This window comes from Pistacia vera, unplaced genomic scaffold (genome assembly GCF_008641045.1).
Source record: "Pistacia vera cultivar Batoury unplaced genomic scaffold, PisVer_v2 Contig588, whole genome shotgun sequence".
In the NCBI taxonomy this organism is placed as follows: Eukaryota; Viridiplantae; Streptophyta; class Magnoliopsida; order Sapindales; family Anacardiaceae; genus Pistacia; species Pistacia vera.
In genome coordinates this window covers 20,659-45,064 of record NW_022196432.1, presented here as the reverse complement: position 1 = coordinate 45,064, position 24,406 = coordinate 20,659, and the positions used below count along the sequence as shown (strand labels likewise).

At 37.5% G+C, this 24,406-nt stretch overlaps 1 non-coding gene across 1 annotated transcript; it reads right to left on the bottom strand.

The window, feature by feature from the left end:
• Positions 1-23,170: 23,170 nt before the first annotated feature.
• Positions 23,171-23,277, bottom strand: LOC116109724. Its single transcript, XR_004124796.1, has one exon. It is a non-coding gene; the product is annotated as a small nucleolar RNA R71 (small nucleolar RNA).
• Positions 23,278-24,406: the final 1,129 nt, after the last annotated feature.

Here is a 24,406-nt window from a genome sequence, read left to right as displayed (position 1 = left end):
CCTCTCTTGCCTTATGTTGTTGAGGTAGCTTAAAGGCATTGAGAACTTTCGGTTTACTTGGAAATACCTTAGGAACGTCGTGCTCATTTGAGGCCACGAACTGATTGATCTGGCTGGGAGCGACCTAAACCATTGTTTGGCATGAGAGATTAGAGTTACTGTCAAACAATGACACTTTGCCAAATCTAAAACCTGGTGAAGCTCCATGAGATCGTTGAATTCATACAAGTGATCCTGCGGATCAGAATTTCCATCGAAAGCCCGCATGTCGGGCATTCTAAATCTTGACGGGAGAGGGGCGGCTAACAGTGCTAGAGAAAAGGGAGACGCTGACGTGACCTGCGCCTGCTTGTTTTGCTGAGCTCTTAGTTGGTCTAGAGCTCATTGCAGATCCTCAATCTGAGGCAGCGGAGCTATCTGGGGATTGCTTTCCCCCATGCGAGTTCGACCCTCGCGGTTACGGTTGCGGTTGCGGTGCGGTTGAGGAAAGTCCGGAGGTCAGATTCCACTTTACCTTGGCCGACAGTTTTGGCCGCTATCGACACACACTGGCTAGAGCCATGTGATGGCGACAAATGATATGGGGAATTTCACGACCTCCACGATGTTAAGAACAGCCTCGCGGAGTGTGGGAACCTCCCGCACGACTATGATCAGAATTGCTTCTCTGGTGGTGATGAGAATCGACCTGCCCAGTACTTTTACTGGGCTTTCCATGCGACGTGGCATGGGATGGCTCAGGTTGTGACTTTTCACGGAGTCTTAACGCCACAAGTATTCTACTCGGGACGTGATCGGTGTTTGCCTTTAGGCCCATTTTTCGCCGGCCCTTTGGAGCCCTTAGGCCCATTTTTTGCCACTTGCTTACCCTTTCTTCGGCACGCTGTAGTGCTCGCGGTACGGGCTATTGCCTTTTTCTGTGCTTTCACTCGACCTGCAGGGGCTTTTGGTGGTTGCACCACCTCATTTGATTTGGGTGGCACGCCTTGGTCCAAACGGTCCAATCTTCGGTTGGCCGTCTGGAGAGTATTATCGAACCTCTCCAGGTAGCTTCTGATGGCAGGGTCAAGTAGTGAACTTGACGAGATATCCCCCGGGACATTTTGCAAAACCAAAGGTACCTTGGGAGAGGTGTCCTCCTGTACTTGAGGGATCTCCTCAGTACCCTGGTTGGTTTGCTCAGGTTCAAGTCGGTGGGCCATTTGTTGTTGTAGGACTAGTAAGTTAGAGATTCTCCTGATGAAGGACGAATACTAAATCAGGCCTTCCTTCTAGCGCCAAACTGTTGATGCGTGATTTTGATGCCAACCAAGCACACGTGTGAAATGCTGAGCTGGCCCAGAAGACACACGCGGGTGAAAGGAATGAGTAAAAACAATAGAGAATAGCGTTTAAAGTGGTTCGGATGCTAAGGAAGCAAATCCCAAGTCCACTGATTTTGTATTAATGATAGCGGTCAGGTCGCGTTCAGCGGATTGACTTACAAATGATTATACAAGAGAAGGAATGCTATTTTTCTTTTGAGTGAGTAGCTAATCCCTTAAATGAGAGAAGAGCTCTCAATTTATAGTGGGATGGATTAAGGTTATGATTACTAAATCTGTGAGTTGGTGAGATTATCCATGCAAATCCTTCTTTATGTCTCATTGCCCACCCTTTAGAGTGATTTACACAATTTGGTGCAAGGATTGGACATGTGGAATCGCTATAGCTCCTGGCTGGTCTGATGCACACCCACTGTCCTGACACGAGCATGCTGCCCCTGTCACTGTATGACATGGCTGCCTCTGACTGGCTGCGGGCCTACCTAAGCTCTAACTTTTTATGCTGACTGAGTCTTGCATCAGCCCTATATTTTCAGGCATAACATCATGCAACCCCGCAGGTTTGGGGCAAGGACTATTACAAAGAATTGGATTTTTTCAAAAACAAAATCGAGCGGTATTATTTAAATCCCATTAATTCTCTCTGTGAACCCCATTTTAAATAAAACTAAAGTTCACTATAATTTATTTTCAAATAACTGTTATCCTAACCCTTCCGACTGTCCTTGATATTCCAAAGACTTGATTTTTTTTTTTTTTTTTTTAATCTTTTTATCATCAAACTATTAGAGAAGATTAATGTCTTTCCAATAAAAATAACAATTTATTAGTTATTAGTATTTTAATATGAATTTAATTTTTAACTAAAAATATTTAAATTGTATAAAATTATAAAATATTACACTTATTATCTATCATTTTTACCCTTACAAAATGTTAAATCTAGCAAATCCCTTATTGGTTCTTGTTGATTGTCTTCGTGTGGACCTCTACGGTTCGATCTTACACTTGGATCGGTAGCAAACACATTCAGAGACAACATTGGTGGAGCCTCCAACGTGGGTATGGTTTCTCAAACCTTTGGATTTATTTTTCTGCAGATTCTTATTATGCATAAACTGTAAAATCTGTGCCTTGATTTTGGGTTCTAAGGAACGATCCGTGGTTGTAAAATTTTTGTTTTCCGCTGCGCAACCGGGTTGTTTCCTAATAGCGAACACATCAATATTCTGCCTAAGGAAGCTGGTCAGTTCAGTGGCGAGCTGGGGGTTGAGATTGCTCCCAATCCTTAACATTCTGCTTGGTTCGCTCTAGTCAACCGATACTTCAGACAAGTCCTCAACTGGCCCACTAGAAGGGCATTCCTGAATACGAGGATCCATATTATCTTCGGCTAGGTCAGGTTGTGGCTCGATCCGACTGATCGCCATTGCCTGTCAGGGAATGCCGCGCGAGATGCTTTTCCCTTTGCATGCCATTTGCACTACTTTCACATAACAGTCGCGAGATACGCGCTGAGATCCGCTGACTTCCCCTATCCCTATTAGGGTGGGGAACTTCATCTTCAGATGGTATATCGAAGTGACTGCCTTAAAGTTTCTCAGCAGAGGTCGCCCTAGGATTCCATTAAAAGTGGATGGGCAATCCACTACCAAGAATTTAGTTACCTTGGTCACTTTGTCAAAGTCATCTAGTATGACTGGAAGAAAGATCATTCCTTTGGGGATCATGTGGTCCCTTGTAAAACCATATAAGGGGATCGAGGCGGGCTTCAGGTCGGCCTTTTCCAAATTCATTCTTTCAAAAGCTATCTAGAACAGGATGTTCACAGCACTTCCGTTATCCACCAACATTCTGTGGATGTTATGGCGCCCTATTAGGGGCGTGATCACAAGAGCGTCATCGTGGGGATGATGCAATTGAACTACATCCTTTTCGGAGAAGGTAATTTCCTCCTCCCTGTGAACCTTTTGTGGTCGTGTGCCGTGCTCATCATGCTGATAGGGTTGTGATGGGCTACGCAAGCATACCTTTCCTGGGCACCTCGAGAGTTCCCCATAAGGTGCGGCCCTCCAAAGATCAAATTGACGCTGCATATACCTTTGTAATCACGTCGCTTTTTTCCTAGTTCCCCTTGATTTTTCTCTTGCGTGGGAGTGGAATCATCAATATATTCCTTGAAATGCCCCTGCTTGATGAGGTCTTCAATTGCCTGTTTGAGAGCTCGGCATTCATCGGCATGATGCCCATTATCCCAATGAAAGCAACAATATTTCTTACTATTTTTGGCTCATGGGGGATTTTTCATGGGCTCAGGCTCTCCGAGTAGGCTGGCTTTTTGTGACTTGTCAAGAATAGTCGATAGAGACGTATTCAAAGGCGTATACTGATTTCTGTCACGATCGCGATGAGGAATGGGAGCATAAGACTTTTTGGGCTCATAGCGCGGTTTCTTTCCTTTTCGTTGATCGTCAGTAGTCCATCTGCGATCAACCCTCCAACTTTCCCCCCGACCAAACGCACTACCTAAAGTGCTAGGGTCGCGGCGGTGGAGTGCCACCACGGAATTTTCAATTCGGTGGTACTTCTCCACAAGGTTATAGAAGCGGGTGAGGGAAACATCATCCTCAGCCTGTAACTATTTCCACAGGTCGGTCTGTGGGCGAACTCCTGCTATGATGAGAGTCCGAACAGACTCTTTAGGAGTATGAGCTACTTTATTTAGTTATCTGTGGAATCGATCGATGTAAGATTGGAGGGATTCATTACTCTCTTGCCTTATATTGCTGAGGTAGTTCAAAGGCATTAAGAAGTTTCAGTTTGCTTGGAAATGCCTTAGGAATGTCGCGCTCATTTGAGGCCACGAACTGATCGATCCGGTTGGGAGCGACCTGAACCATCGTTTGGCATGAGAGGTTAGAGTTACTGCCAAACAACGGCACTTTGCCAAATCTAAAACCTGGTGAAGCTTTATCAGATTGTTGAATTCATACAAGTGATCCCGTAGATCAGAATTTCCATCGAACGGCCACATGTTGAGCATTCTAAATCTTGATAGGAGAGGGGTGGCCAATACTGCCAGAGAAAAGGGAGACGCTAACGCGACCTGCCCTTGCTCGTTTTACTGAGCTTTTAGCTAGTCTAGAGCTCGCTACAGGTCCTCAATCTGAGGCAACAGAGCTATTTGGGGATTGCTTTCCCCCAAGCAAGTTCGACCCTCGCGGTTGCGGTTGAGGAAAGTCTGGAGGTTGGATTCCACTTCGCCTCGACTGGCAATTCCGGCCACTATCGACACACGCTGGCTAAAGCCGTGTGATGGCAATGAATGATGCAGGGAATTTCACGACCTCCGCAGTGGTAAGAACCGCCCCGTAGAGTGTGGGAACCTCTCGCACGACTATGATCAGGATTACTTCTCTAGCGGTGATGAGAATTGACTCGCCCAGCACTTTTATGGGGGTTTCCATATGATGTGGCATGGGACGACTCAAGTTGTGACTTTTCACCGAGTCTTAACGCCACGGGTATTCTACTCGGGACGTGATCGATGTTCGTCGGCCTTTTGGAGCCCTTAGGCCCATTTTTCACCACTTACTTACCCTTCTTTCGGTTCGCTGCAGTGCTCGCGGTACGGGCTATTGCCTTTTGCCTAGCTTTCGCGCAACCTATAGGCAGTTTTGGTGGTTGCACTGCCTTATTTGATTAGGGTGGCACACCCTAGTCCAAACGGTCCAACCTTCAGTTGACCGTCTGGAGAGTATTATCGAACCTCTCCAGGTAGCTTCTGATGGCAGGGTCAAGTAGTGAACTTGACGGGATATCCTCCGGGACATTCTGCGAACTGAAGGTACCTCGGGAGAGGTGTCCTCCTGTACTGGGGGAATCTCCTCAGCACCCTGATTAGTTCGCTCAGGTTCAAGTCGGCGGGCCATTTGCTGTTATAGGAGCAGTAAGTTAGAGATTCTCCTGATGAATGACGAATACTAAATCAGGCCCTCCTTTTAGCACCAAACTGTTGATGCGTGATTTTGACATCAACCAAGCACACGTGTGAAATGTTGAGCTAGCCCAGAAGACACACGCGGGTGAAAGGAATGAGTAAAAACAATAGAGAACAGCGTTTAAAGTGGTTCGGATGCTAAGGAAGCAAATTCTATGTCCACTGATTTTGTATTAATGATAGCGGTCAGGTTGCGTTCAACGGACTGACTTACAAATGATTATACAAGAGAGAGAATGCTATTTTTCTTTTGAGTGAGTAGCTAATCCCTTAAATGAGAGAAGAGCTCTCAATTTATAGTGGGATGGATTAAGGTTATGATTACTAAATCTGTGAGTTGGTGAGATTATCCGTGCAAATCCTTTTTTATGTCCCATTGCCCACCCTCTAGAGTGATTTACTCTATTTGGTGCATGGATTGGACATGTGGAATCGCTATAGCTCCTGGCTTGTCTGATGCACACCCACTGTCCTGACACGAGCATGCTGCCCCTGTCACTGTATGACATGGCTGCCTCTGACTGGCTGCGGGCCTACCTAAGCTCTGACTTTTTATGCTGACTGAGTCTTGCGTTAGCCTTATATTTTCAGGCATAACATCATGCAACCCCGCAGGTTTGGGGCAAGGACTATTACAAAGAATTGGATTTTTTCAAAAACAAAATTGAGCGGTATTATTTAAATCCCATTAATTCTCTCTGTGAACCCCATTTTAAATAAAACTAAAGTTCACTATAATTTATTTTCAAATAACTGTTATCCTAACCCTTCCGACTGTCCTTGATATTCCAAAGACTTGATTTTTTTTTTTTTAATCTTTTTTTCATCAAACTATTAGAGAAGATTAATGTCTTTCCAATAAAAATAACAATTTATTAGTTATTAGTATTTTAATATGAATTTAATTTTTAACTAAAAATATTTAAATTGTATAAAATTATAAAATATTACACTTATTATCTATCATTTTTACCCTTACAAAATGTTAAATCTCACCATCTTAGCAACATTTTGTTATTTTTTAAAGTTATTTTGAAACTTGTGTGTTTTTTTCTTATAATTTCATAAAGATTGTACCCCAATTGATAATATTGCTTAAGATAAATATTTTTAAAGGTATATATATAATTTTAACTAATTATCTAATATACAAAATTCATTTACTTAGTTCTATAAATAAAATGTTAGTGAATATTTAATAATTTAAAAAGAACTATTAAATGAGTTTCAAATTTGTTTAATTAATTTCTTAATTTTTTAATATATATATCTATTCTTGTCCAGTCTTATAATATACCAATCATAAAAAATAAAAAATAAAAAATAAAAAAAAAACACTAAAGATAGTATAGTCTTATCCAATCCAATCCCAAAAACTTTGTCCTTTCCAGTCTTCCCCTACCTCCCAAATGTAGCCTCAGGAGCGTAGCCAAAGTATACTTAGTGAGGTCACTTGACCCCACTAAAATTATGAAATTATTAAAAATAGATATATATTTTATAGTAATTGAAAATTTTGATGGTACTAAAATTTATATTGACCCACTAAAATTACCCATATTTTATTGACCCCACTACTATTTCCATATTTTATTGATTTCGGAATTCAACCAAGTAAGATGTTGCTCATTTTAGTTATTTTGCTTAAAAATCTTTTCTTCTATATTTCTTAATTGAAGAATGATCAAGAATTATGTTGTCCTAGATTGTTTTTATCATTTTATGTATGTAATTGATATAATTGGTTGTTGAATGAGGTGGGTTTAGTTAATTTTGGGGGTGATACGTTTGGTTTTCGTTGAGTTTAATAAATGAGTTTGAAATTAGAAGATGAAATTCCTAGATTTTGATGTGGGTTTTGATTTATTCTTATTTATGTTGAGGCATGGGTTAATTAGTTGTTGTTTGATGGCATTGTCAATGAAGTAATTATACAACGTTTTTAGAATATGAAAAATAATTGAGGATAGTTATAAAATTGATAGTTTGGTATATATAACTTTTAAAATAAATTTTTTAGATTACATTTTGTTATGCTTATTACTTCAACATTTATTTTATTGTAAATTCATCAACTTAGATCTTTTGAACCCCACTGACTAGAAATCCTGACTACGCCTCTATTTAGTCTTAGTGCTTGATAACATGGAAAATAGATTGCTTGTGTTTAAATTTTTATAAAAAGTGACAAACTAGACTCTAGACACTATAAAAGTAAATAATTTTATTGTTATACTAGGATATTTATTTATGTGACTAGTTACTATTAGATTGATGTATACAAAAGTTTGTATTTCTCAAATGAGTAATATTACTCTTTTATTATTACATCATTAATCCTTATTTATTGAGTTATCATTTTACTTTCACTCTTTCATTCATGTTGTTGTATTGAGATTCAACACTAGCACATTTGAAGACATCGTCAACAAGGCCAAGATTGTCACAAAGCGATCTTGCTATTAGTGCTATTGACGAAAAATTAGGATTGGTACATTACAAACTTGATCTACTTTTTCACGATGTAGTGCTAGTGTTAGTAATGGCTACTAGATTGTCGTGTGAGCAATCTCAATTATATACATCAGAGGTGTTATTTGCTGCATCAATGATAACGTTACACTAAAGGGGCATTTGGTTGGGGTTTATCCCCCATTACTAAGGTAATGCCATCTTTTATTGCTTAGATTGCTGCGTTTGATTGTCAAGTAATATAAGATTATGGTAATATTCTAAAACCAGTAGTAATTAATATTGGTTATATATGTGGTAATCTGATTATCTTCATTTTCTTACGTATTTTAAGATTACTTGGTAATGTTAATTTATTACAATTTCACCCCATATTAATAAATTTTTTTGACAAAAATGCCCTTATTTTGAAATTAATTTACATGAACCTACCATTACAATTTTACCCCTAATTAATTAAGTTTTTGGATAGTTAATGGAGATCGAGGTGCTGATCAAGTTGATGTTCCCAAATATTCCCAAGATCCTTTGCAAGGAATTGGCGGTTCAACGACTAGGGCAAAGACAAAAAGGATGAAAGAGGCTTTGCAAGGCTTGATCATGGAAGTGCAATACAAAGAGGCTATACTAGAAGACTCTAAGACTAAATTCGAAGATTTCAAAGCTTCACCAAGGATGATCTATTATCTTTTTATGCAAGGGGTAGATTCGGAAGATCAAGTTGGATGCGAGGATTAATTTAGGACTTAATTTTCCTTTTTTTAATCTTGGGTATTTTTTTTTTTTTTTATGTTTTAATTATCATTAGATTTTTTAGTCTTTTATTTATTTAAGGTTTATTTAGGCGCGATTCGTTTGTACTAAAGCCCAACCTGTTTTTCAATTAGCTAGGGTTTTTTTTTTAGGGTTTGCTGCTTATAAAAAGGGGCAGTCATGTTATTTTTGGGGGACATATTATTATCAATTGAAGTTTACTTTCAGAAAGCTATTTACTTGCCTTCTTGTGTTCTTGAATGAATGCTTGAATCTCGACTTATCAAAAGGAGTGATCAACCTTTGTGGCGTCTCAAAATTAGGGTTTTAAGAACTTAGTTTCCTTAGGGTTCTAATTCGATCATCCTCAACACGTTCCTAGCAAACTAACTTGTTCCTATTCCATTGAGTTCGTGGGTTCCTAGGGTAATTTGCCTAGAGGGTCTACATTATTTGGTATCAGAGCCAGGTTGATGGAAAGAGGTTATTTATCTCAAACACTCTTTGTTTGCGTTCTTGATTTCATAGTTCTTCTGCGTTTTCTTTGAATTTTGTTCCACAGTTCTCTTTGAATTCTTCCTTTCTTTTTAAATTTTCTTGTGCTTTATTTTTCCGTGTTCAATCCATCGTTGTTCTGCAAAAAAAAAAAAAAAAAAAAAAAAGAACAAAGTGGCAACTTTGAGTTGTTAAATTTCCCGTTCTTGTTCTCTTTGCTAAGTATCCTATTTTTGCTGAATTAAATTTCCAATTCTTGTTTTCTTGCTTGAGTTTCTTATTCTTTGTTGAATTAGTTTCCTTTATTATGTTCTAGTTTCCTTATTATTTTGTTCTAGTTTCCCTTTACTTTTTGTTCTAGTGATTGTTTCAACTATATACAAGGTTCTTTTGTGTCTCTACCTTCTTAATCAATTAGTGTCAATTCTAGTGATTTTTTTCACATGTCTCTTACTTCCTTTTAGAGTTTTCTTATTTTTTTCTTGGTTCTTTAGAGTCATCTTGGGTCTTTTTTTCTGTTCACCGTTTGCCTCAACTAAGTTTTAAAGTTCTGATTTTTGAGATTGTCACCATCTAACCGGTTGCTTCTTGAGATTTGTGAATTCTTTCATTCTGTTAAGAACATAAAGGGGGTTGGCTTGGATATGAGTGGTAAAAGGCAAGAGAGATCATCATCAAGAAAAGCCAAAATAGTGTGAAACACGAGTGATAACAATCTGATTTGAGTACAAACACGTGAGGGAGTGTGTGAGGAACAACACCTTTTATTTTATTTAATTTTTCAGGTTGAAACCATGAGTAAGGAAGGAGGAGAACCATAAGAGGTCGACATGAAATTCTTCATCAAGGCTGTTAATGACCAATTTAAATTGCTGAATGCGAGATTGAATGATTTGGAGTCCTCTTCCGCTTCTAAATCACATGGAAGACATGATTTCGACGAAGAAGACGAAGCTAATTCCGAAGTGGAGAAAACAAGTTATAAACGGGCCAAGAAGATTGACTCCAAAGGAGATAACAATATAGGCAGTATAAAGATGGCAATTCCGAGTTTTCAAGGAAAGAATGATCCTGAGCTATACTTGGAGTGGAAAAGAAAGGTTGAGCACGTATTTGATTGTCATAATTACTCCGAGAAGAAGAAAGTAAAGCTAGCAGTTGTGGAGTTCACAAATTATGCAGGTATATGGTGGGATCAATTGGTGATCAGTAGGCGTAGGAATGGTGAGAGACCAATTCGGTCGTAGGAGAAGATGGAGTTGGTGATGTGCAAGAGATTTATACTGAGCCATTACAATAGAGTTTTGTATAGGAAGTTGCAAGGGCTGGTTCAAGGTTCCATGAGTGTAGAGGATTATTATAAGGAGATGGAAATTGCCATGATTAGAGCAAACATAGAAGAAGACAGAGAAGCAACAATGGCTAGATTCATTGCCGGATTGAACAAGGAGATTGCTGACATGGTTGAGTTGCAACATTACTTAGAGATGGAGGAGCTACTACACAAAGCCGTTAAAGTGGAGAAGCAAATCAAGTCCAAGAGGTTCAGATCTGGTTCGTCCGCTAGCTCTCCGTGGATATCAAATTGGAAGGACAATAAAGTTGCCTTTAGAACAAAAAAAGAAGCAAAGTCGAAGAATTTGGTTACTGTTCCTAAAGGTAAACCCGAAACTAAAACTTTTACTAAGTCACGTGATATTAAGTGTTTTAGGTGTTAAGGATTTGGACATATTACTTTCGAATGCCCAAACAAAAAGGTTATGGTTGTACGGGCAAATGGAGAAGTCGAAAGTGCTAGCTCAAGTGACGATGAGATGCCACCATTGGAGGATTGTTCCGATGTTGAAGTGGAAGAACCTGTGCATAGTGATTTACTTGTTACAAGGAAAGCCTTGAGTATATAGCCTATGGATGAAAAAGACGAGGAGCAACGTGAGCATATTTTTCACACAAGATGCCACGTGAAGGATAAGGTATGTATGTTGATTATTGATAGTGGGAGTTGTACTGATGTTGCTAGTACTTTGTTGGTAGAATAGTTGAATTAGAAGTAGGAGAAGCATCCTAAACCGTACAAGCTACAATGGCTGAATGACTATGGAGAAGTGAAGGTAAACAAGCAAGTTCGGGTTCCTTTTTCAATTGGCAAGTATGAGGATGAGGTTCTTTGTGATGTGGCACTGATGTATGCTGGTCATATATTACTTGGCTGACCTTGGTTTTTTGAAAGGAGGGTGTCGCATGATGGGTACAAAAATCGTTATTCTTTTGTAATGAACAACCGAAAAGTTGTACTAGTCCCTCTCAAACCTTCGCAAGCTTATGAGGACCAGATTAGGATAGCAAGAAGTGCAAAATGAGAGAGAAATAAAAGTGTGAGCAAGAGGAAAATAAAAAGAGAGCAAGTGAGATCGAGAGGAAAAATGGAGAGAAAAGTGAGCAAAAAGGAGAGAAAAATGAAAAAAATGAGTGTACTTGCTGAAAAACATGAGGTTAAGAGTGTAATGATGGTGAGGCAACAAGTATTTGTAATTATGTTCAAGGATGTTTATTTGTCTACTAACGACCTTAAATCATCTTTGCCTAGTGTTGTCGTGTCTTTATTGCAGGAATTTGAGGACCTATTTCTTGAGGAGATTCCCTATGGATTACCTCCTTTAAGAAGAATTGAGCATCAAATAGACTTCATACCTGGTTCCGCCATACCAAATTGACTTGCTTATAGGGCTAATCCCGAGGAAACAAAGGAGATATAAAGGCAAGTGGATGAGCTGTTGCAAAAGGGATTTGTAAGGGAGAGTCTAAGCCCATGTTCGGTTCCTGTCCTTTTTGTCCCAAAGAAAGATGGAACATGGCGCATGTGTGTGGATTGCCGAGCTATTAACAAGATAACGGTAAAGTATAGGCATCCTATCCCCAGATTAGATGATATGATTGATGAATTGTATGGCTCTCAATTGTTTTCTAAAATTTATTTAAAGAATGGCTATTATCAGATCCGCATGAAAGAAGGAGATGAATGAAAAACTGCATTTAAAACTAAATATGGATTGTATGAGTGGTTAGTAATGCCTTTCAATTTAACTAATGCACCTAGTACATTCATGAGGTTAATGAACCATGTCTTGCGTGCTTTCGTGGGAAAATTTTGGTAGTTTACTTTGATGATATTTTAGTTTATAGCAAAAATTTGAATGAACATGTGAAACACTTGCATGGTGTGATTAGGGTGTTGAGAGAGCACCAATTGTATGCTAATCTTAAGAAATGCACATTTTGCATGGAATCTGTTGTGTTTCTTGGATTTGTTGTTAGTTCACAGGGTATTAGTGTTGATGAAGAAAGGGTAAAGGCAATAAAGGATTGGCCTACACTTAAGAATACGAACGAGGTGAGAAGTTTCCATGGTTTAGCAAGTTTTTATCGAAGGTTTGTTAAAGATTTTAGTTCTATTGCTGTACCTTTGAATGAACTTGTTAAAAAGAATGTTGTTTTTAACTGGGATGATGTGCATGATCGGGCTTTCAAAACTTTGAAAGATAAGCTAACTAATGCACCTTTGTTGTGTTTGCCTAACTTTAATAAAGCTTTTGAGATAGAATGTGATGCATCCAGGATTGGACTAGGAGCTGTTTTGATGCAGGATTCCAAACCAATTGCTTATTTTAGTGAAAAGCTAAGTGGGGCAGCATTGAATTATCCTACTTATGACAAGGAGCTTTATGCATTAGTGCGAACTCTTCAAACATGGCATCATTACTTGTGGCCGAGGGAATTCATCATTCATTCCGATCATGAGAGGTTGAAGTTCTTGAAGACCCAAGGTAAGCTTAATAAAAGACATGCTAAGTGGTTGGAGTTCATAGAAATGTTTCCTTATGTAATCAAATACAAGCATGGGAAGGAAAACGTTGTGGCTGATGCATTGTCTAGGAGGTACATATTACTTACTTCATTGCAAACTAAATTACTTGGTTTTGAATTGCTTAAAGATTTGTATGCAAATGATTTTGATTTCAGCCAAGTATGGAATGCATGTGATAAGTGTGCATTTGGTGATTTTTATAGGCATGAAGGATTTCTATTCAAGAAAGATAAATTATGTGTGCTTATTTGTTCTATTCGTGAGTTACTTGTTAGGGAAAGTCATGGGGGAGATTTGATGGGTCACTTAGGTATTCTAAAGACTTTAGATATATTACGGGGGCATTTTTATGGGCCTCATATGAAGCATGATGTGCAATCTGTTTGTGATAAGTGCATTACATGTAGACAAGCAAAATCTAAAGTTAGACCGCATGGCTTGTATACCCCTTTACCTGTACCTAATCAACCTTGGATTGATATATCTATGGACTTTGTTTTAGGATTACCAAGGACTCAAAGTGGCAAGGATAGCATATTTTTCTTTGTTGACAGGTTTAGTAAAATGGCTCATTTTATTGCATGTTCTAAAACCAACGACGCAACACATATTGCTGATTTGTTCTTTAAAGAAGTGGTTCATTTGCATGGGTTGCCTAAGACAATTGTTAGTGATAGAGATGTTAAGTTCCTAAGTCATTTTTGGCGCACTTTATGGAATAAATTAGGAACCAAACTTTTATTTTCTACTGTTGCACATCTTTAAATGGATGGTCAAACGGAAGTAGTTAATAGGACACTCACTACTTTGTTGCGTGTTATCGTTCAAAAGAACTTAAGGCAGTGGGAGAAATGTTTGCCACATATTGAGTTGCATATAATGGGACTGCTCATTCTACTTCTTCATTTTCTCCTTTTGAAATTGTTTATGGATTTAATCCTTTAACACCTGTGGATATTTTACCTTTGCCTACTAATGAGCATGCTAATCTTGATGGTAAGAAAAAGACAGATTTGGTGAAGGATTCATATGCCAAAGTTTGGGCCAACATTGAAAGGAAGAATGACCAATATGCTAAGCAAGCCAATAAGGGGTGTTTGAAGGTTGTCTTCCAACCTGGAGATTGGGTTTGGGTGCACATGCGTAAGGAGAGGTTTCCCACACAAAGGAAATCAAAATTGCAGCCTAGAGGAGATAAACCTTTTCAAGTCTTGGAGCGGATCAATGATAATGCCTACAAGCTAGATTTGCCAAGCGACTATGGTAATGTTAGTGCAACTTTTAATGTTGCTGATTTATCTTTGTTTGATGTAGGTGATTCAAGGACGAATCCTTTCAAAGAGGAAGGGAATAATGGAGATCGAGGTGCTGACCAAGTTGATATTCCCAAATATTCCCAAGATCCTTTGCAAGGAATTGGCGGTCCAATAACTAGGGCAAAGACAAAGATGATGAAAAAGGCTTTGCAAGGCTTGATCATGGAATGCATCAATACAAAGAGGCTGTACTAGAAGACTCTAAGACTAAATTTGAAGATTTCAAAGCTTCACCAAGGATGATCTATTATCTTTTTACGTAAGGGGTAGATTCGGAAGATCAAGTTGGATGTGAGGATTAATTTAGGACTTAATTTTCGTTATTTTAATCTTGGGCTTTTTTTTATGTTTTAATTATCATTAGATTCTTTAGTCTTTTATTTATTTAAGGTTTATTTAGGCCCAATTTGCTTGTACTAAAGCCCAACTCATTTTTCAATTAGCTAGGGTTTTTTTTTAGGGTTTTCTGCTTATAAAAAGGGGTAGCCATGTTATTTTTGGGGGACACATTATTATCAATTGAAGTTTGCTTTTAGAAGCTATTTACTTGCCTTCTTGCGTTTTGAATGAATGCTTGAATCTCGACTTATCAAAGGGAGTGATCAACCTTTGTGGCGTCTCAAAATTAGGGTTTTAAGAACTTAGTTTCCTTAGGGTTCTAATTTGATCATCCTCAACACGTTCCTAGCAAACTAACTTGTTCCTATTCCATTGAGTTCGTGGGTTCCTAGGGTAATTCGCCTAGAGGGTCTACATCAATAGTAATGCCCTTATATGTAAAACAAATTTCAGGCTAGCCAAGACCACCACTGCCCTCCAGTGACCACCATCAATCGACATGGCCGAAACGGCACACGACCGGCTGAATCTAGTCAGTCATGCATTGATCTAGCTGGAAATAGCCAAATCCACAATGGATTTGGCCGATAACAGCCATATCAGCGCACGATCAGCTACATCCATCCTGTTGTGTTGACCTCTCATGTTTTTTATGTGCCAAAACTATCCAAAAAGTTGATTGATTACTAACCAAAACATGCTAAGGTATGACACAAGTCATAACCAAACCAAAACAGATTTTTCAAGTGGTATGACCACGCGTAAGATGATTTTTCAAGTGGTACTACGTGCACGGTCGTTCAGTAGAAGAAAATTGCCCAGATGAACATGCCGTATTGCAGGACATCGTTCGTCATAGTTGTTCAACGTTCCGCCAAAATGTGTGGCACTTGAACAAACATCCTGCATGTCTATTCCGTTCAAGTCAAAAGTCAAGATATTTAAAATTAAGAATCCTTTGAGCTCTTGACGATTTTCCAAAGTCAATCAAGCCAAAACTCATGTATCAAAAGTGGCACAACCATTCTCCGTGGTGGAATGACTGTTCCTATTATAGAGTTTTGCATGATAACATTCCAAGAAGCCATGCATGCTTCTGAAAAATCATGTGGATTTGGAAAAGCATTTGGGTGAGATTGTTCCATATGGTGGAATGACCGTGCAATGCCTTTGCATGATCATACAACGTGGTGGAACAATCATTGTAGAAACCTTAGATATGAGAAAACATATCCATTGTGTCAGGAACAATCGTTTGTGATTATGAAAGGATCGTTCATCTAGGTTTTACAGACTTTATCAAAGTTGCATTAAATGAAGCAACGACCAACTTATAAAAACTCAATGTTTTTACGCTAAAGGGTAACGAAGAGTCTTATGAAATTAGAAAACATTCCCATATAATCCCTAGAGCTCAAAATCCAAATCACATACTCTCACATGTACTCATTTTGTAAATCTTTGAGAGTGTCTTTGGTCTTATTGTGTGTATAAGCCGATATCGAAGAGGCAATCATTCACAAAACACTTTGATTAAAACCTTGGTGGTGAAATCCTATATAACCAAGTGAAATACTATAAATCTAAGTGTGTGTGGCAAAATCCTACAAAACTATTGTATTTGGTGCAATCTGCTTCTAGTGGAACTTCAAAGAGCTTGCCTTGAAGAAGTAAATGTAGGAGGCTTTTGGATATAGCTCCGAACCACTATAAATCTTAGAGCATTTCTCCCTCTCTCTCTCCCCCAACTTCTTTATTACTCTTGTTCATACACTCATTGCTCATATTTATTACTTATAAGTTGATTGCATTTATTGTTCTCATTTGGGTATCTTTATTGCTCATTTGCATTAACATTGACTTTGTCATTCTTTGGTTGTTGAGTTTATTTATTGAACACAGATTTGTTAAACTCATCATTAGCTATTACTTGTGTTGATAATTTTTATTCGGTGAATATTTTTATTGATTCATATTTACCCCCCTCTAGTAATATTAGCCATATTTAGGGTTTAACAATTAATTTGTATCAAAGCTTGGGCTCTTTTGTTGAAAATCTAACGGTTTCAAGAGTTAATCGATCTACATGGCTAGTTCATCTACACCATTGTTTAGTGAGGGTCATTGTACTACTAGACCTCCATTGTTTTGTGGTACAAACTATACATAATGGAGAATTAGAATGAGACTCCACATTAGATCTATGGATTATAACTTGTGGAAAATAGTAGAGTAAGGGAACTTCATTCCCATGAATGACTCAATAGGTCTTCCCAAAGAGGAAGAACATTATACTATTGATGATGAAAAGAAATTAAGCTTAAATGATAAAGCACTTAACATTTTGTTTTGCTTTCTTGATTCTACAGAGTTTGGAAGAGTTTCAGCATGTGAAATAGCTAAAGATGCTTGGGAAATTCTTCAAACCACTCATGAAGGAACAAGCCAAGTAAAGGAATCAAAGATTGAGATGCTATTCCAAGATTATGAGTTGTTTGAGATGAAAACTAGAGAAAGCATTGCCAAAATGTATAAGAGATTCTCCAACTTGATAAATGACCTCAAAGGTCTTGCAAAGAGTTTTGCGACTCTTGAACTTGTAAAGAATATTCTTCGAAGCTAGAAAGTTGGACAATGAAAGTGATCGTGATTGAAGAATCCAAAGATCTCACCAAGATGAAAATGGATGAGCTCATTAGTAGCTTATTGACATTTGAGATAAAGAGAAAGCCAAAAGATTAAGAGATCAAACCAAAGAGGACTAAGAATGAAGAAGAAGAAGATGATGATTCCTATATGGAAGAGGATGAAATCAACTTCTTAGCAAAAAGGTTCAAAAAGTTTCTTGGAAGGAACAAAAGATTCAAATGAAGAAAATTCCAACGGTTCAAGCGAAGAAATGAAGATGATAAAGGCAAATCAAAGATAATTTGCCATGGATGTAAAAAGCCCAGCCACATCTGTCAAGATTGTCCTCAAGCCAAATGGAAGAAGAAGGACAAACCTTACAAGAAAAATGTTCTTGCCGCCACTTGGAGTGGAAGTGATGACTCAAGTGATGAAGATGAGTCAAACGAGGAGCAAGCCAACCTTTGTTTTATGGCGAAGGAAGATGATTTAGAAGGAGACTGTGAATCTGAGGTAAATGACTTCGAACACTATTCTTTTAATGAATTGCAAAGTACATTTAAGTCATTAACAGAAGAATTTGAAAAGTAGAAAGTTAAAAATAATCAAGCATGCATGATGAAAGTTCAATATGAGCAACTTTAATCAAGCATGAGCAACTTTTGGGTAATGTTGAAGATCTTAAAAATGAGATTGATTATGTGTCATGTGACAAAATTGTTTTACAAAGAGAGTTTGATGATTATAGAATTGTTTGTGATGCTTTCAAAAGGAAAACCTTGATTTGAAAAATGAGCTTGACAACAGAAAAGAAAACTTAGGCAAATTCACTTTGGGAAGTAAAAGACTTGATGAAATGCTTTCTTCACAAAGATGTGCTTTCAACAACAAAGGTTTAGGCTGTAACATGTTTTCAAATGAAAAACCTCGTAAAAAAAATGCATGAACCATTCATTAAACCAAAAGCATCTTTTAGAAAACGTTGTTTTTGCAAGTATGTTGGTCATAGCACACACAAATGTCTTATTAGGAAAGGCAAGTCTTTTGTGGTAAAAAGAGTGAAACTAACTCCCATGGACCCAAGACAATTTGGGTACCAAAAAGTACATGAATATTTTCATTATGTAGGTATATCTTGAAGCAATGAAATTTGGAGCAAACAAGTGGTTCCTTGATAGCGGATGCTCAAGACATATGACTAGAGACAAGAGCTTGTTCACCACATTAAAGCCGAAAAGTGGAGGAAATGTCACTTTCGGTGAAAACTCAAAAGGAAAAATCATAGGCATTGATTCTATTGGTAACAAGTCTCTAACCATAAATGATGTATTGCTTGTTGATGGGTTAATGCAGAATTTGTTGAGCATTAGTCAATTGAGTGACAAAGGCTTTAAGTTGTTTTTCAATCTATGTGTTGTGAAGTTGTTAATTCTTGCACAAATAGAATTGCATTCATAGGTTATAGACGCTCAAATGAATATATTGTTGACTTGTGTGACATTGCATACAAAGATCTTTGTCTTTTGTCTACAAAAGATGAAGATAGTTGGCTTTGGCATAGAAGATTAGATCACACAAGCATGTATATCATTGCAAAGCTTTGTAGAAAGAATTTAGTGCATGTTTTGCCCAAGTTTGTTTTCAAAAGAGATCATATTTATGATGCAAGTGCTAAAGGCAAGCAAACAAGAGTGTACTTTAAATCCAAGAATGTTGTTTCAACCTCTAGACCTTTACAATTATTGGATATGGATTTGTGTGGTCCCACAAAGACAACTAGTCTAGGAGGTAAGCACTATTGTTTTGTGATTTTTGATGATTATTCATGTATACATGGGTGCTATTTCTTGCACATAAAAATGATGCATTCAAATCATTCTTGCCATTGATTAGGAAATTGCAAAACCAATTAGGTTATGCAATTACATGCATTAGAAATGATCATGGAAAAGAATTTGAAAACACATTGTTTGAATCATATTGTAATGAGCATGGCATTGAGCATAATTTCTTGGCACCTACGACTCCTCAGCAAAATGGAGTTGTTGAGAGGAGAAATAAAATCTTAGTAGAAATGGCTAGGACCATGTTGTGTGAGCATGACATATCTAGATATTTTTGGGTCGAAGCGGTTAATACTTCATGCTATATCATTAATAGAGGTATGATTATGCCCATACTCAAGAAAACTCCCTATGAGATATTCAAAGGAAAAAGTCAAAGGAAAAAGTCAAATATTGCATATTTTCATCCCTTTGGTTGCAAATGCTTTGTGTTTAATAATGGTAAGGAAAACCTTGGGAAATTCGATGCCAAATCTGATGAAACAATTTTCCTTGGTTATTCTTCTCATTCAAAAGTGTATAGAGTCTTCAACAAAAGAACTCTTTTAGTTGAAGAATCTATACATGTGTTATTTGATGAATCTTTTTCTAAGAATGTAGGAAATGATGAAGAAGAAGAGATTGATGAAATGATGAAAGAACTAGAAATCAATGATAAAGCATCACCATCAAATCTCAACAAAGAAGAAGAGCATCAAGGGGAGGTTGAAAATGAAGATAACACCTTCACGGGACCTCAAAGAACAACCTACTCCCATGAGCACATCACTCAAATTGGAAGCCGATGAGGGAGGTAAAAGTGTTGATACAAAGGTTTATAGAGGCATGACATGTGCACTTTTGTATTTAACTGCATCTAGGCCGGGCATATTGTTTAGTGTATGCATGTGTGCATATTTCCAATGATGTCCTAAGGAATCTCATTTGAATGTTGTCAAAAGAATTCTTAGGTACTTGAAAGGAACTCCAAATATTGGTTTATGGTATTCTAAAGGATCATCTTTTAGTTTTATAGGATATTCAGATGTTGATTTTCGAGAATGTAGGATTAATAGGAAGAGCACTGGTGGAACATGTCAATTCTTAGGAAGCATGCTAATTTCATTGTTTTCAAAGAAACAAAATCAGTTGCTACTTCAACCACAAAAGCTGAGTATGTGTTAACAGCTAGTTGTTGTGCACAACTTCTTTGGATAAAGCAACAACTTGAAGATTTTGGTTGTAAAATGCATAACATTCCTATTCATTATGATAATACAAGTGCTATTAATTTATCTAAAAATTATGTGCATCATGCTAGAACAGAGCATGTAGACATTAGACATCATTTCCTATGTGATCATGTTAGCAAGAGTGATATTGTGCTTGAATTTGTAGATACTAATCACCAATTAGCTAATATTTTCACTAAGCCTCTTGATAAAGAAAGATTCGACATTATTCAAAGAGAGCTTGGAATGATAGATGTGAACCAGGTATGATTCATCATCTTATGTGATTGTTTTATATGAGAAATTGATTAAGATGATGTGTTTTATGTGCATATTAAGAATATGTTTGAGTTGATTGTGTTAACATGCTTTGTACATTTATTGCATGATTGTCTTCGTGATTTGATTCATTGAATTGCAAAGATAAAAGGGTTGGGATTATGAGTTGGGTACTAAAAAAATCTACTTTTGCAACAACCCGTATAGAGAAATTTATACATGTTTCTCCAAAGGGGACCGATAAGGTACATTAGATGATGGACTTAAAGATCACTAAATGGCAAGTCTTCTCACGAAGATGGAGAACATGTTCAATTCATATGTAAGATTTGGCATGCATTTTTAACATATGAGAGACATATTTTTCATAAATTTATGCATGCATGTTTGAATGGTTGCTTTGATTGAAGAAAAGTAAATGATACAATCTTGTGGTTGATATCAAGTTTTACACTTTTTCTCAAATACGGAAACTCCCCAAGTGATTGGAATATCAAAGACATTGGTATTTGATGATGTTTTGATCAATGTGCATGAAAGTAAAAAAATTTCAAAACTGACTGAGTTGGAATGATAATCCAAGAATTATACTGTTTTTATTAGGCTTTAGGCTGGATTTTAGATACTTCTTAGTTCATTTATGCCTGAATTGCTACTTATTTCTTAACATTTTGTGTTTCAGGCTAAAATGGACATTTTGAGCAAATAATGAGCGAATTGGAGTTTCTAGACTCAGAAGTAAGCGGATCTCAGAATTTGGGAGAGTTCTGAAATAGAGTGAAGCACTATGAAGCTTGTTCCCATGGGAGAGCATCGAAGATCGAAGATTCAAGCAAAGAAGCAAGCAGAGGGCAATTATGTAATTTTAGAATTCTTCATGGAGGTTCACCGTGGCGAAATGAGTCACGCATGAGAATCCATTTCACTTCGTTGCCACAACGAGATTTCTTCTTCTCCGCGGCGAAGTCTGCGAATCCTAGTTTTTGTAAAATGCACAGTTTCATTTTTAGGCAAAGTTTTAGGTTTTTTGGACAAGGTATAAAAGTGAAACTTTACCATTTTGATAGAGAGTCGCGTTTTCCTTAGTCTATAGCAGCTTTTTCATCTTCTTAGTTGTAGATTTGACGAATTTGTGTTGAAAAGTGAGAAGATTTGGGATTGAATCTGGTGGATTCTGCAACTAGGGGAGATCTCTTGTCTTTTCTCTCATTTTATCATGTTGAACTTTGTGTTTATTGTTTTTCTTGCTTATTGTATTGATTTAGCTATGAACTAACCCATTTTGGGTTAGGGTTTTGATGTAGTTCGGATTCTCATGGATTGAGCAATTGATTTTTATTATTTTCATATGCTATTGCAAGGATTGTGTGTTTATTCTGGATTTATTGCTTTTAATTGATGAACATGATGAGATTGAGAAATGAGTCATGTTAAGCTTCTTGGGTAATCACCATTGTAGTATTAAATGCTAGAGATAGATTTAAGAATCAATGAAATCAATCTAGGATTCTAAGTGCTTAATGAGCTTAGAACTATTAATCTTCAAATTGTTGGGTGTGGAAATTTAATAGGGAAATGTAGGAAAACATAGCCTGAGAAGGTATTTTTACAATTTAGAGAATCTAATTTACAATCAATGCATGTGAATATGGAAACAGCATAATCTATAGGTTTAATCCATAGAATCCGAATGAAATCAAAACCCTACCCGTTTGTTTAAATTGATATTACCTTGTTTATCTTGCTTTCATAATTTAGCTTGGAATATTTAGAAATTTTGTTTTAGTTTTAAGTTTAATTTTCTCCCATTAATCCAAACAAACTCGATTGCTTCAACTTGAAAACAGTAGAAAACTTAGTGCTTAGCAACCAATCCTCGTGGGAACGATACTCACTCATCACTTTATTACTTTGTGCGACTAGTGCACTTGCTATTTATGCATGTTGTAGTTACAACGCATCAAGTTTTTGGCACCATTGCCGAGGATTGAGTTTTGTGTTAACGTTAAAATTTTCTTGTGTTAGTTAGATTGAAGTGTCATATTTTTTTATTTTTTTTTTACTTAATTGTTCTTGTTTAATTTTTGTTAGTCTTTTAGGTTGGTGTGATCTCACTCTTTCTATATTTCTGTGTAGTTTATGCGAAGAGCAAGAGGTCAGCCAGTGGTTCCTGTTGATCCTGAGATTGAAAGAACCACTCGAAGACTGAACAGAGAAAGAAGAGAAAGAGAAGCTACAGTTGAACCAGAAGCCATAGTTGTAAAGATGGCAGAGAATAGAACACTGAGGGAATTCTCAGTTCCCACAGTTGAAGGCAGTGGGTCAAGTATTACTAGACCAGCAGTACAAGCCAACAACTTCGAGATAAAGCCGGCAATCATCCAGATGATCCAGCAGTCGGTTTAGTTCAGGAGTGATTTGAAGGAAGATCCGAATCTACACATTACAAATTTTTTGGAGATTTGTGATACGTTTAAGTCAAACGGAGTGTCAGATGATACAATCAGATTGAGACTATTACCATTTTCATTGAAGGATAAAGTTAAAGGATGGTTACTGGCACTACCATCAGGAACAATCACCACATGGAATGATTTATCACAGAAGTTCCTGACCAAATTCTTTCCTCTCGTAAAGTCGGCAAAGTTGAGAAATGATATCACGTCATTCATTCAGGAAGAGTTGGAATCATTGTATGAGGCTTCAGAGAGATACAAAGAATTATTGAGAAGGTGTCCACATCATGGGTTGCCAGTTTGGATGCAAGTCCAAACATTTTATAATGGATTAATGGTGAATGTGCAAACTATGGTGGATGCAGCCTCGGGAGGAGCACTACAGAATAAGACTCCGGAAGAAGCTCACGAGTTGCTTGAGGTTTTGGCAAGCAACAATTATCAAAGACCTAATGAGAGGGTGCAACCAAAGAAATATGGGTCTTCATGAAGTTGATGCATATACAACTATTTCAGCCTAACTAACAACACTTTAGAAACAGTTGGGAAGTATGCAAGTAAACTCTATACAAGCTCCTCAACTAACTTGTGATTTTTGTGCAGGTAATCACGTGAGCAGTGACTTTCAAGTAGGGAACACGTTTGCCTCAACATTGTCATCGTCAGAGTAGGTTAACTACTTGGCTGGAAATCAAAGGCAACCAAACAATTCGTACTCCAACACATATAATCTTGGTTGGAGGAATCACTCGAACCTGTCCTAGGGCAATCAAAACCAACAGAATCAGCAAAACAATCAATGGAATCAAAGGGCATTGCCAAACAACCAAACAGGGGTGAACAACCAACAAGGAGAGCAAAGGGTGACAAAATTGGAGGAGATGTTTGGAAAGTTTATGCAAGAGACCACAGGTTTTATGAATGAGACAAGAACGAATTTAAGAAATCAGGGGGCTTCCATTTGGAACTTGGAGGTACAAATGGGTTAGTTGGCTGACAAGTTGAATGAGAGACCATAGGGCTTACTGCCAAGCAACACAGTGACTAACCCACATGAGCAAGCAAATGCAATAACTCTGAGAAGTGGGACAGTTTTGAAAAAGGTGGAGCAAGCAGGGAACGAAGAAAAGCCACCAAATGAAAAGGAAGAATCTAATGAGGAAGTAGATGAAGAGATCATTGCTGAAGAGAAACCATCTATTTCTAGGGAAGAAGAACAGAAACAGGAAGTGAGGCAAAGACAAAAGAAAGAGAAATTGCCATTTCCCGAGATACCACCAGAATTGGCACATCACACTCCACCTATGCCGTTTCCTCAAAGACTGAAGAAAAAAATCAGGATAAGCAGTTTTCCAAATTCATTGAAATATTTAGAAAATTGCATATTAACATTCCTTTTGCAGATGCATTGCAACAGATGCCG